The following is a 13987-nucleotide window of genomic DNA, read 5'->3' as shown; positions in this document are numbered from 1 at the left end:
TAGCATAATAAGTTATTTACAGTCAGTGTGTTGTATCTAACTTCATATAGTAAATATTAAACCAAATATTTGCCATGAAGAATTACAGTCTGTGAAGTAGATGGGTGCTCATCAAAGCCTTGTACCTTAGTAGTATTAAATTGTGTGACCTTATGTCACATGTAATCATGCTGTTAACTGGGCTTCACTGCAAGCTAGTTCCAGTGACCTCGGGGTCCTAAACTCCGAGGCAGAAGCTATAGATTCACAATGGTATTTTAATTGCGTTCTCTAAGGCAAAGTTTGCCCCAGTGGAGCTGGGTCAGGTTCAGCAGTGAGCCGAGGTGAGAGGGGACATCTGAGGCTATGGGTAGGAAGCATGCAAAAGGAAATGTGTGCTAGTGCAGTGGTTGTGACGACCCAGTACTGGGTCGTGGATTGGAAGGCACTGGGTCGCGGCGGCTCTGGTCAGCACCGCTGACTGGGCTGTTAAAAGTCCCGTTGGTGGTGCTGCCCGGCTAAGACAGGCTAGTCCCTACCTGACACCGTGCTGTGCCCCAGAAGCGGCCTGCAGCAGATCCGGCTCCTAGGTGGGAGGGGGGGGCCCCACAGGGCTCTGTGCACTGCCCCCACCCCAAGCACCAGCTCTGCACTCCCAGTGGCTGGGAATTGGCCAATGGAAGCTGAGGGGGGCGGTGCCTGTGGGTGAGAGCGGCATGGAGCTGCTTGCGCACGTCTCCACCTAGGAGCCAGACTTACTGCTGGCCGCTTCCAGGGTGCAGAGTGGTCCGCGGTGCCAGGCAGGCAGGAAGCGTGCCTTAGCACCCGCACTGCGCCGCTGACCTGGAGCTGCCCGAGGTAACCCCGCACCCCAATCCCCAGCCCTGAGCCTCCCCAAACCCGGAGTCCCCTCCACCCCAAACCTCTCATCCCCATCCCCACCTCAGAGCCTGCACCCTGACCCCCTCCTGCACCCTGACCCCCCTGTGCCAGCCCAGAGCCCCTCCCATGCCCCAAACCCCTCATCCCCAGCTCTGTTGGGGTGTCTCTCTGGGGCTGAGGTTCTGTTCCCTATGGGCAGAGTGAGAGGCACTCCTTGATGGTTCTGGCTGCATTTGATGGCACTGTTCTGTTGGCCTGAGGACGGATGGACCCTGAGCACAGGTGACAATGTTGCACAGTGTCCAGGAGGCTTGAGAGGGATTTGGGCTGGGGAGAGAGAAAGTCTCGGTCCCGTTTCCCCAGTCTGAAGGCTGCCAAGATCATGGTTAAATAGCAACGCCCTGGATTCCAGGCACCAGAGCCTTATCCCTAAACCTGTTTGATACGTGCTGGCATAGCCGGGGGTGTGACCTGCTGCCCTTTCTCATGTAAGTAGTGTCCCGTTGGTTTGCTCACAGGAGTAAGGGCAGCAGGACCCAGCCCCAGGAAGGTGACGGCCTGGGCGGCCGCTCTGTCCTTGTAGATGTGTTAGAGGAAGAGAGTCGCTCTGATTCTTCTCACACGCTGGTGTAAACCAGGCCTAATTCTCCATCAGAGTCAACGGCATCACACTGGCGTGAGAGCAGAGTGGAGATCAGTGAGACTGTGTGAGGAAAAGAGAGGGGAGGAGGAGGAAAGAGAATGAATGAATGGGGGTGTGGGAACTTGTTGTGTTCATTGAATTAAGCACAGTGGGATCCTAAACTGAACTGCAGGGGGAGGCTATTGATGGGGGTTTGAAAAGATCTATCTGGGGCTGAAGTTCAAGCTATTTTCTCTTGTCAGAGACTTGCCAACAATAGACTTTCTCTGTGACTTTTTCAATGGCTGAACTGGCCAATGGCTTTCTTGGTGTTGTAACCAAAGAGCAGGAGAGACTCTTAGTTTTGGTTTTTTTGAAGTCCTGGAATGAGCAGAGTAGCCTGCACCTGCCAGCCACTCTTTGGTGGTAGGTGCGAACATTCCCATTCTAGCATAGATGTCACATAGGTGTAACACATATGATGAGCATGCATGTGCATTGTAGTGTTGGGGTACCTGAATCTGTGTAAAGTATTTGCATGGCCACCACGATCTGCACTGTCGGTTTATCCTCCCCTTGCTGGGTGAGGTAGGAAGTGCTATTATCTCCAGGTTACAGAGGCACATAGGGTAAAACTTGCAGAAGTGACTGAGTGACCACTTTTGAAAACTGGACTTAGTAATTGAGGTGCTTTTGAAAATGTGACCCCAAGAGATGAAGTGACTTGCCCGGGGTCACACTGCAAGTCTGTGGCAGAATCCTCCATGTCTCCAGAGTCCCTGGCTAGCACCCCAACCACTGGACCCTCCTGCCTGTCATTTGAATGAAGGAGATGAGACCACGTCCTCTTAAAACCCAGCAGTTCTGTAATGCAGCCAGAGTCTTCACACAGCAGTGCCCTGGACTGGTGGGAGACAGCACCACATTGGAGAAGAGTCCCTTGTTTCATTTCCCACTCCCGCTCTCAAACAGCCCTGTCTGCAATCCAGCAAATGGGGAGGGGCAGTCCATTCCCGTGTAGAGAATGTGTATCTATCTCAGAGAGCGGGAAGGGTCCCCGAAAGGTCATAGAGTCCAGGTCCCTGCCTTCACTAGCAGGACCAAGTACTGATTTTTGCCCCAGTTCCCTAAATGGCCCTCTCAAGGGCTGAACTCACAACCTTGGGTTTAGCAGGCCAATGCTCAAACCACTGAGCTATCCTTCCGGATTCCTGCAATAATATGAACTGTGTCCTGCCTTCCTGTGTCTGTCCCATACAGGACTGCAGCTCTGGGCCTGGTTTCACACACCTGTATGACCGCATAGCTACTAGTACCAAGTGAACCGTATGCTCAGAGTTGCACGTCTTGTGAGCAGCCTAGCTGTGAGGACAGTGGGATTAACGCACGGTGTGTGGCTTAGGGGAAGGAAAGGGAGCTAATGGTGTGTGTTAAAACTGGAATGTCAGCACAGCCTTCCAGGCTTAACTTGGAATCTGCTGGTTTTCCTTGGTCTGAATGAGACTCTCTTAGAGCCAAATAGGCAGCAATGCCCAAGGTGCATTTGAGGCTATTTAAAAAAATCTATCTCTTGCCTCTTGTTGCCTCAGCACCATGTAGAGTTTGTGTCCCGGGGCTGTGGTGTTGTCGTCTCATGGGGATAAGGGCTCTGCTGTTGTAGGTCAATTGAGGCTTTGCTGTGGGTGTCTGGGTGATCTGGGCCCTTTTGGAGCTCCGTTGCGGGTGTCAAGGCCTTGCTAGCTGCCAGCTGTCACTCCCGGTGGTGTCTGCTGAAGGGCAGTTGGATGAGGAAGCTGGGTGTGGCTGAGGCACAAGCTTCAGGAGAATCCATTGTTCTTGACACCCGCGTGATTAAGAGCAGAATTGCCCAGTGTCTGTGACCGGCTGGCGGAGGGCGCACTGCACGGAGAGCGGGTGTGGAGAGTAGGAAAAGCACCAATAGGCCTGTGGAGGGGGCCGTGCATGTCACCGCTCGTCGCCCAGGGACTTGGTGATGGGAGATCCTGTGACAGGGCCACAGCCAGCCACTCCTGATACCTTCCCAGCCTTGCTGAGCCAGCAAAGCGAAGAGCCAGTGGGGCTAGCGGGAGGCCGGCGGGTGCTCCTTGTCTAGCCGAGTCGCTGCTGGAGGAAGTCGGGATGCACCTTGGCCACTGCTGTAGCATTCTCCCCTTGCATTGAGCACAGTGATGCTCCCATCCTAGTGACGCAGAGAAAGGGAAAGAGACGCAGGGAAGAGGCTCTAAAAGAGAGACTAGGGAAAAACAAAAGGGGAGCAAGAGGGAGGAACTGAAGAGGGGCCGTCTGGGGGAGCATTTCCTTGGCGTTTGCTAAATCGCTTTGCGCGTCCCCTTTATTTCTATTTCTTTCCCTTCTGTGTAGAAGTTAAGTCCGTCGAACCCTCTCCTGTGAGTTTGTGCCAGCGTAGGGTGACCTCAGGAGAGCGAGACAATGGGTCCTGTGCAGGAGGCTGAAATGCAGGGAGACCGCTCCTAGCTTTGAAATGACAGGGCACCATCTCTGAGCCAGTTAGCCAAGGCACATGCCACAGGTTGTCACATGTGAACAAAGGCAGCAGGGAGTTCCGAAATACCCTGAAATTCTCATCTGCTTTGTTTCCTTTCTGGGCCGGACAGGAGAACAGTCAGCTAGGCCATAGAGTGCTGCCCTGTTCCCACAGAGCCAGTGGGCTGGGCTAGCTTGGCCCATCTACCATTGATCCCTATGGATACCTCATCTGCTGTTTCCTAGCAATGCTGGGGTTTGTACATCTCTCTCTCTCTCTCTCATTCCTCTTCCCCCCCCCCCCCCCCCAACAATTTCTGTGGCTGCCTCTGGTCTTCCTGCTTTTGGCCAGAAAACCCGGGACTCTGAGACTCTTGATCAGGACAATGAAGTCCTGGAAATCTTCCAAGAGAGCCTTTTGTCAGGACACTACAGAGATTGGGAGAAGCACCAAACTTCTGGGGGTTTATCTGAAGCGAACAGGAACGTGGGACTTGCCAGATTGGAGCAGACCAGCCACCCACCCAGCCCAGTGTCCAGTCACTGACCAGCTGCCTCAGAAGAAGGGGCCGGCAGCCCTGCAGAAGGCAGGGATGGGAGAACCTGTCAAGGCCGTTCACACATTTTGGTCTTGTCTTTATCCGGTCTAATCTGAAGCCCCCAGGCACTTGGAGGATATTGACCAGCACAAGTTTACTCCATCCAGCAAGTTGTCTTCATTTTGGGTGCTGTGTCCCAGGTTGGCTAACATGCCCAGTGGTAGCCTGTAGCCATGGGTAGCACCTGTTACAGGAGGATTGTGTTCCTACTCTGACAGTATACATCCAGAACAGCTCCATCCAGTTCCTTTGGCCTGATCCTCCTTTCTTTGTTCCTCATCTCTTTAGCAGTGCCGGACGTCATTTGGGTAGGACGGTTCCCGCATGAAACCATAATGTCGTCTTTGCCAAACCAAGACAGCTGCTTGCTGGGGCTTTTCGGTGCGTGGAATGCTTGTTGTTTGGTCTCTGTGAGTGACCTTTCCTTAAATGACAGCAACTTGTTGTTGTTGGCACAGGTCTAGAGTCCAGATGTTGAGGGTTTGGCTGCACCCATACGCAGATGTTTATTTTCATAGGTCTCCCAGAGCCCTGGAGTTTACAGAGAGGACACCGCTCCTAATGCTGTGGGGATTCATAATGGATTACGCAGAGTACACCTCTACTTCGATATAACGCTGTCCTCGGGAGCCAAAAAATCTTACCACGTTATAGGTGAAACTGTGTTCTATCAAACGTGCTTTGATCCACCGGAGTGCGCAGCTTCCCCCCACCCCCAGAGCACTGCGTTACCGCGTTATATCCGAATTCGTGTTATATCGGGTCGCGTTCTATCGGGGTAGAGGTGTACATTGAAATCCACTAAATTGGCACCTCGTCTTTACCTTTTTGCCTTTGACGTACTGGACGGGTTCTTCAGTCACTTTCTATATGGAGTTGCTAGTGCACGGTTCTGCATTTGCATGTGTAATGACTAGGAGCAATTCTTCCCATGCATGATTTTTACTTTGCTCTTTGGAATATCCCTGAGCCCCTTCGTTTTCAGTTTAAACTGATTTTTACTGAAAAAATCCTGGGTATTACAAAAAGTAGTACTCGTGTGTTGTTGTTGTTGTTGTTTTGTTTCCCCCCTGATTTCCACCTTTTGTATCATTTAAATATATAACAAATAACTTTGTTTTTATTAGGAAAATACAATCCATTGCATGAGATCTATGTATTACGACAATACATTAGTCTGTTGAAGTAAGGCTGTGTATTAATCTAGAAGATACACACAATAAAGAAAGTGCGTGCACATCTGAATCTCAGTCCCACCAAGTACACATTTCAAGCTGTTAGTGGATAACGGGTTAAAGATCTGACCCATGAAAATGGGAAGAAAACAAAAACTGGTCTCCGAATACATTTCAGAGCATCAGGAAGTATTCAAAAGGGTTAAAAAAACAAACCGGAGGAAAGGATGAAGTTGGGTGTATGTGCTGCAAATAGTGTGGCCCAATTATTAAATGTAAATATTTATAGGCAAATAGTTCTAAATCTAAACAGTTTACCAAATGAAAAGTTTTATTTGGGGATTAGAGATGTATTGTTTTCTTAAACTCAGAGGTGACGTTGTGTTTGGAGTTCTGTTTTTAATTCTGCAGCAAACCACATTGAATTCCATTCATCAAAACATTGCTCTACTGAATACTCCCCCCCGTCCTTCCATCTGACAAAATAAACTGGAGCCTGGGGTCTGAGAACTTCCCCCCTCGCTGGGTTTCGGAGCCCAGGCTCTAGCCTGAGTCTACACTGTTCTGTTTAGCCCCATAGTGCAAGCCCAAATCAGTTGACCCAAGCTCTGAGACGGGCTCCTGCAGATCTTTCTTGGCGGTGCAGACACACTGGCACGCTACTCCATGGTGCATGAACGTCAGGACACTTGCTTCAATCTCCCTAGCTTAACTGAAGAATGAACTAGGAAGTGGAAAGTTCTAGCATCAGTGAACAAGAGAAAAATGACTGCAATGAGAACGTTCCCTACCCCTTCCTTTCTCCCAAGCCCCCTTGCTTAGCGAGAGCTGAGCGAGGATTTCTTGTCCTGGAGCAGTGCCTGTAGGCAAGAACTGATGTCTGCAATGTGCCAGCTGCTGGGGAGGGAGACCCTCCTCTCCCCAATGTGGAAATGAGAACAAACACGGAGTGAAACTTGTGCTGCAGGTCTGAAGAGCTGCCAGCAATTAGAAGTTCTCTTTCTGTTTGTTCCTCCCTCTGTGACATGACTCGCTCTTGATGCTTATTCTCTCTCTTCATGTTTCACAGCTGTATAAAGAGCCTGAGCTCACTTTGCAGTTAGCTTGGGTGGGACCAAAGATAGTAGGTCTGCTGGAGGCAGGCAGGCCCTTTGGTTGGGGAATGTCTAAGGAGCCACCAGTTACATGTTCCAACGCGACAGATTGACCAGGAGGCTGACAGCCCCAGGACGAGGGCTCCAGCCGACTCACATGTTTCATGTTCCAAGCAAGTTTTAAAAACCCCACCCTGGCCACATCCACATTGCTGCCTTCTTGGGCCATGAGCATTTGAACCCTAGTGTGTCCTTCATGCTGTGCTTTGTGGCAGTCAGCCATGCGCTTCCCACGAGGGGACAGCCTGGTGCTGTTTGGTTGGCATGGAAGGCAGCTGATCCACAATGGGATAACAAATGCTGGGAATAAGTCAGGTCTGGGCACCACAAAAAGGCCCAGGATGTTCCAGAGAGTTCAAAGCCAGAAGCTCCTGGTTGCAATCTGCAGGTTTATGATGAACGGTATGAGTGCTGCTTCTCCTCCTTGGGCACTCCACTCCCATGGCCACATAAAGGGCTGCAGCAGGCAGGTGCTGCAACTTCTCCGGGTGGCCGGGCTGGGAGTTGGAATCTCTGGAGAGTGGTGGTGGATGTGACCTCACAATCAGATGTGGGGTTGCCTGGAGTGACAAAGGCACAGATGATGGTAGGGCCCGTAGCTAAAATAAGTCAAGGGCACTTCCGCTAGCCGCTCCCCTCTGGGTCTGTGTGTGTGAGATCAAGACTGAGGCAATGGGTAGCAGTGAGGTATAGGCTTGGCCCCATATTGAAGAGCTACTCAAGGGAGTTCACCTTTCATGCAGTGTGGAATGCCTCTGGATATCCAGGGTTCAGAATAATCCCCCACCAACGTTGCCTGCTACTTTTGGGTCCCTCTACTGAAACCTGATATTCCAGCCTGCCCCACTCAACTGTGGAAATCCTCCTCCCCACAATCTGCCTTCTTTCCCAAGACCCCCCCACCCCCGTCTGCTTCTCCCCTCCCCAGCCCATCCGTGGCCTCTGCAGAGCTGGTGAATGGCATTCAGTGGGATAGCAGCACGGTTCTCCCACATGGGTCCTATGGTGACACGGACGTTGTCAAGTGTGGAACAGGCAGTCTGGGCAAACGCTGTCTCTCCCCTCCGCCCCCAAGGGGAAGAGTGGGAAGGAAGGCAGAAATGCGCTCGGCGTGAAGGGGAACTATGGCGAGTAGTTTGCTACAGTTGCTTCTGATTCCAAATGCATCAAGCTAGGTGCAAACACAGACTGTGTCCATTCCTATGCCACCTGTATTCTGAGGGGGGTATAGATATTAACAAGGGGGGTAAATATTAGAAAGATGGGGTGTGATTCCCTCCCTCTGGCCCCCAATGAAGCCCACAGGAGCTGTATGATCCTCAGTGTTTTGACCAGTGTGTCCAAGTCTGGGTGATGGCGGGAAGGATTTGCGGGCTGAGTTCCTGTGAGGGAAGCTACATTTGTGGTTCGCTGGATAGAAGTGTCGGGGTGGAGGGGAGACTTTAGTTCATCCCCCCCCACTGGAAGTAAAGAGCCGCTGCTGATTTCTTCCCTTTATACCCCCCAAGGCACTTACGCTGTCAGCCAAGTCCTTCTCTGCTCCTTGGTTGCACCAGAATGGGAGCAGAGGGAACAGCGGTGAAGCCCAGCTGGTCCTGGCGCTGTGGGTGTTTCAGAGCGACCCTGTGTGATGGCTGGTGCGCCAGGCGTGTGATCTGACCCGGCGTGGGCAGGTGTGATGGAATAAATATGGTTGGTTGGTGGGCGTCTCGCACCTCATTCGTGCCCTGCAGTGGTCCCTCTTCTGTCGCAGTCCCATTGGTCTGCTGAGCAGAGACCAGAACTGTGAAAGGCCTTGGGCAGGGAATATGATCTGCCTGGAGGCTGGGCCCGTCAGTCTGGGGGATTTAAGCAGAGGCCTGCAGAGGTGAAGGGTTAATGCAGCGTTTTGCGGTGATGCACAACTCCCCCTCCCCCCACTGCAAAGGGGAGCCCCCCCCCCACACGCATGCAAAGCTGTTCGGGGGCAGAGCAAGTGCCCATGCCGGGCATGTCAGTCACCGTGCTCATGGGAGAAAACAGTGCCAATAAGCCCTCCCTATTCTCCCCGGAGATTAGCCCAGTCACAACTCAGCTGGATTACAGAGCCGTGGCCTCTGCCCAAGAATAAAAGGGTCGGGAAACTGTGAACAATGTAACCGCACCTTGTTGGGTTAGAAACAGATTCGCTGTCAAAAGGTTTGGCGAGTTCAGCTGTGAGCCGCTGAGCTTGGGCTCCGCTGGTTTCAGGGAAACCGTCCCCTTGGCGGAGAGGGAGAGCTCCTGGAAACGCTCCTGAAGCCGGGGGCCTCCCGTCTCAGGAGAGACCCCTCTGCTTGCATGGACCCCCAGTGAAGTCATTGGGGCACCGTACAGGCTTAAGATGCTAGAGAATCCCATTGCAAGATGGGGGTCTAAGTCCACAGCATCCCTTTGAAAGGAAGTTTGTTTGTGGTGGACCCCTCCTTTGGAGGAGGAGCTGGAGAGTCTCTGATCAATGTGCTGGGGGAAGTAGCAAGTTCTCCGGTCACCATGACGCCAGCCCTGCTTGGAGCAAGTCAGCAAGGAGCTCCTAGGGTGTTGGACACTCTCTCTCTCTCTCTCTCTGACTCTGCAACTCTTCCTCTGCATCTCCGCATTTGAGAAGAATCAGGAATGGGTTCTGTTGCTGGGTGAGTGGGTAGGGTTGACTGGCCCAACCCGGTCCTGGGGTCTGTAGGTCCGACTGGAACACAATACAGTAATTCCATTGCAGGCCCCAGTGTGAGTGCATCCCCTTTCCTTTTGGAAGGGAAAGGCTCCCAAAGAGAGCCAGTTGGAAATGAAGCCAGGAGAGGTGGTTTTTCAGCAGTTAAAACAGCCAAGCGATGTCAGGGCCTGGCTCCCTGCTCTGGGCATTGTGACATGACACGTGGGGTCAGGTGGCGTGGTCATGTTGTAATGCCACTCACTCAAGTTTGGCTCAGCCACCCCTCCATCCATCCTGGCCAAACCTGAATGGTACTGCGACCCCATGCACCAGCTTGCAATGCCCGGAGTGGGGAGCCGGACTCGGCCCTGCAGGACAGGAGCTGCTGCTGCTTCCAGGTGTGGGGCAGACTCATTCTCCAACCTTCTCTCTTCTCCCCCCTTCCGCTCCCCCCCGGGGGCCTCCCCTCTGCGCCAGGCCAGGATTAGAGTTGTGGTGCAGGGCAGGTGGCTGGTGCCATCTCAGTGGGGGTGGAGGAGGAGGCACCCAGTGAATAGTTGCTGCACTACTGTGTGTGTGTTTGGTGATAATACACAGGTATGGTAATGTGTAAAATTGGCAGGCCAGTGGGTATAATTGAAGGTGGCACCATCATGTCCCATTCTCCCGCTCCACCCCCGCGGGCTGGCTCCACCACTGCTCCCCGTAGGACACCGTGCCCTCTCTAAGCAGCAGCATAGGCCGTTCACCACAAGTCAATTCCTAAGAGCCCTCTCTTGTTACTGGTAGAGACCATATGTTAAATTGTTCTCCTCCAATTTCTGTCCAAGCTGTAAAGGTTGTTAGGAACCCCTTTAACCTGCGGATAAGTCAGGTATCTAAGCACCTGGGCTTTTATTTGCCATTGGGGGCCACCTGTTTTGATAAGTGAAGTGATACCAAATCAAGGTGGTGGTGGTGGTGGGGGTTGCTACTCCCATTACAAAGTTCACCTAATGGGTGTTTTTGCGCCTATCCATCTCAAGGCTCCAGAGGAACCAAAGTAACATCCACGTTTGCTCAGGACTGTCATTTTATATGTTTGTACAGCACCTAGCACGATGCAACTCTGACCGCTTTGGCCTCTAGACACTCCCACGGTATAAATGTTTGATAATAATCATTTAATGAAGTTGCATTGGTAGGGCCTGACTTGGACAAATGCGTGCATACAACTGCATGTGTGAAGATGTATGTGAAATTGGATGCCCAATTAGAGTGCACAGTTCTCATGGAAAGTGGGTGCAAGTTGAGTGTTTATAATTGCAAAGGGACATTTATGTATCTAACCATCCTCTTGCAGATGCAAGTCCCTAATATGTGTGTGTGTATATTAGAAATACACCCTTGCTAACATGATATCACCAGCCTTGATACTCGTGCTAACCTGATATAGAATCAGATGGTCTTAGAAAGCCATTCTTTAATTATCAGAGGGGTAACAATTCTTTAATTGTTAACTTATGGTTTTGATTGACAAGGTTCAAAGGTCAGACAAATGGCTCTTTCATCTTAAAGGGTTTTTAAAGGTTTAAACTCACTTGTGTGTGTGGTGGCTTTTTTTTTTTTTTTTTAATTTGCAGTTAATTGCTGGTTAGTTGGAATTGAGATTCAAGACTTCATGAGTAGGCACAAGTAATTCCCATGTCCAAGCGAGCCGAATAAAGACCAAGTCTCAGACTGTTGGAAGTGTTTTACAAGTGAGATTGCTATTTGCTATTAATGGCTTAAAAGGAGCATCATTGAGTATTAAACAGAGAGCTGACTCTGGGAGAGCATGTTTCAAAATTACAGTTCAAGGCTTCAGCAAACAGGCTGAAAATGTCAGGGAAAGGACAGAGAGTGGGAGAGAGAGGGTGGATTCTTGCCCTTTAATAAGGATATTTTCCTAACGTCTGATTATGGGCTGTATGCACCTGCCTTTATCTTGGTTTGGCACGAATGGATGAATCTCTAGGATTAGAGTTAATATGAACTAGTACTTCTGGATTGGGGATATGTTCTGGTCTCCTTGCATCTTGTTACAATCAGAGGGAATCTGGGTGACTTGAGTTACCTGTTTGTTGTCACATTTGTACATACATCCAGATTACTTTTTGCAATATTCTGTGTGCCTGACTGTTTTCTTACACAAGAGATTGACTGAACCACAGAACTCTTGGAGGCCTACCCATAACCATTCCATCTCTTCTGCAATGCTTAATGTTGTAACTAGCATTTCATTCAATTATCGTTTGAGACCTCATCCTCATTAACATTTGAGATGATACAGTTGTCATTGAATGTCTGCTTCAGCACTATCATGAGTGTTTGACAGTTTGCATGAGATGCATTTAATAACATGAACCCTAGTTTGTCTATTGTTCATCTGCTGCATACCAGTTTCATGCTGCATGTTGTCTGGAACCACCCAAATGCACCACACCTGCTTAATTCAGTGTTGGGAGACCAATTCTTTGCTAGGGTAAATGGGCACAACTGAACTGGAATCAGCGGAGCATGGCGCTGTGCCCACTTATGCCCATAGAGAATCTGGCGCAGTTTTTAATGCAATAAACAACAACAAATATAGGACTTGATTCACCACCATAGTTTTACACCAGTATATTTCAGCTGCATTCACAGGGAAAACTAGAGTAATGCAGTGCTGAGTTAGGCCTATTCTCTCTTCCTAAAATCAGTGTCACTAACCCCAAGCATTCAAAGCCATGAGTCAGCCCTCCTGCCCCCCTCCCATGAGATTATTAGAAATAACAGCTTTTGGGTTCTTTTTATTTGCCTTCTGGCATTGTATCCTGCCAGGGTCACATTTTCAAGCTTTTCTTCGCAGCCATGAGGATTAGATGTTGTGTCTCATTTAAAAAAAAAAAAAAAAAAAAGAAATTTAAAAAGGAAAGTTGCTATTCTCATGTGATCACAGGACTCCAGGTGCTGGGGCTTTCAGAAAAGCCCCAGATATGAGACTTGAGGGTAAAATCATGAGAGCTGGTAGCACTGTATTTTAAACCTTTTCCCTCCTCCCAATTGCATGATAGATCTGAATTTTAGGAGGCTCCTGTGCTGTAGGGGCTGTGTAGATATAGTACATCCATTCCCATCTGGGAGTAGACCTTGTATTTACTGCTGACTGCCCCCTGGGCCTTGCTGCATTGTGTGTGACTATCTCAGGATTTCTGGTTCTCCTGCCGTCACCTGCCACCCTTGGTACTGCTGGCAGGTCACATGCCCGCCCGCTGAATAGCGTGAACTGACAAGCCCTGGGATTGAGCTGCCCTGCAAGGCCCCGCTAAGAGGTGAACATTTCCTGAGTTTCCATTTCACACAGCTGGGTGCGCTACAGAGGCGGGCTCTCCTGGCAAAGGTTACCTGCCATGTGGGACCCGATGGGAAGTCTAGGCAGGAGGGCCGAGCGTGGTGGGAACAGTCAGAGGGAGTGGGAGAGATGCAAAGAGATGGATGCAGTGAGTCAGAAGGCAGGAAAGTTAGAATGTTTTGCCAATGGAGACAGGAGGCTTTATTGATCGACTGGGTTCCTGGTCTGTTTGGCCTCCTCTAAATCCGCAGGGTTTTCGTTGCTCTGTCTCTGTATGCTGCTGTCTGACTCAGAAATGAGCTGGTCATCAAGGCTGCTGCTAAGAAGGTCGGGCTCTCCCTCTCTGTTGGACCGGGGATGGGAAATGTTTGGTGTCCGCTTTTATTGCCCTACTGATCTCTAGTCTCGTCCTCCCTCTTTGTTCCTCTTTCACACACTCCTTTATTCCCCCTCTCGTGTTCTCTTCCTGTCGCTCATTCTCTTTCTCTGGTTCAATCTGTTCCTATTTCACACCTCTCACTTTTGTTCCCTCCATCTGTCTCTCATTCTCTGTCCCCTCCCCCTGCCTCCCCGCCTTTTTATCTCGTTATCTAGCAGCCATCCACTGCGTGGTGCGGCCCTGGGGCCCTTGGAGCGAGTGCAGCTCCCTGTGTGGGGTCGGTAGCCAAGACCGGACTCGGCAAGTCGCTGTCCCACCCCGAAATGGAGGGACCCCCTGTCCGGACCTCAAGCAGCGGAGAGGGTGCTTTGGGGAGAACCCAGCCTGTGATACGGCTAAAGGTAAAGCGAAGCGTGTGGGGCAAGGTCTCTGCGCCCGTCTGCACGTGTACAAACGCTCCCACGACCCATTGTGATGTTTAGCACAGCTCAGATGTGACGGGAGCTGCTTTGCCCTGTGCGATCCCAGCACAGTCCCTGCGATGGAGCTGGAAGATGAAGGGACCGCAAAGCGTTTTAGCTGCAAGAGGGCGCTGTTTTTAACATGTGGCAAAAAATGGTCTCTGTTAGCACCAGGTTAAACGCAGCTTGCCTGGCCATTGCACGTGGCAAA

The 13987-nt window shown here is 50.8% G+C and overlaps 1 pseudogene; it reads left to right on the top strand.

Moving 5' to 3' along the window:
* Nucleotides 1–13987, top strand: part of LOC128824898 (somatomedin-B and thrombospondin type-1 domain-containing protein-like) — a 36481-nt pseudogene that overhangs the window by 2641 nt on the left and 19853 nt on the right.

Source organism: Malaclemys terrapin, chromosome 16 (genome assembly GCF_027887155.1).
Source record: "Malaclemys terrapin pileata isolate rMalTer1 chromosome 16, rMalTer1.hap1, whole genome shotgun sequence".
Taxonomy (NCBI): Eukaryota; Metazoa; Chordata; order Testudines; family Emydidae; genus Malaclemys; species Malaclemys terrapin.
This window is presented reverse-complemented; position numbering and strand designations above follow the sequence as displayed.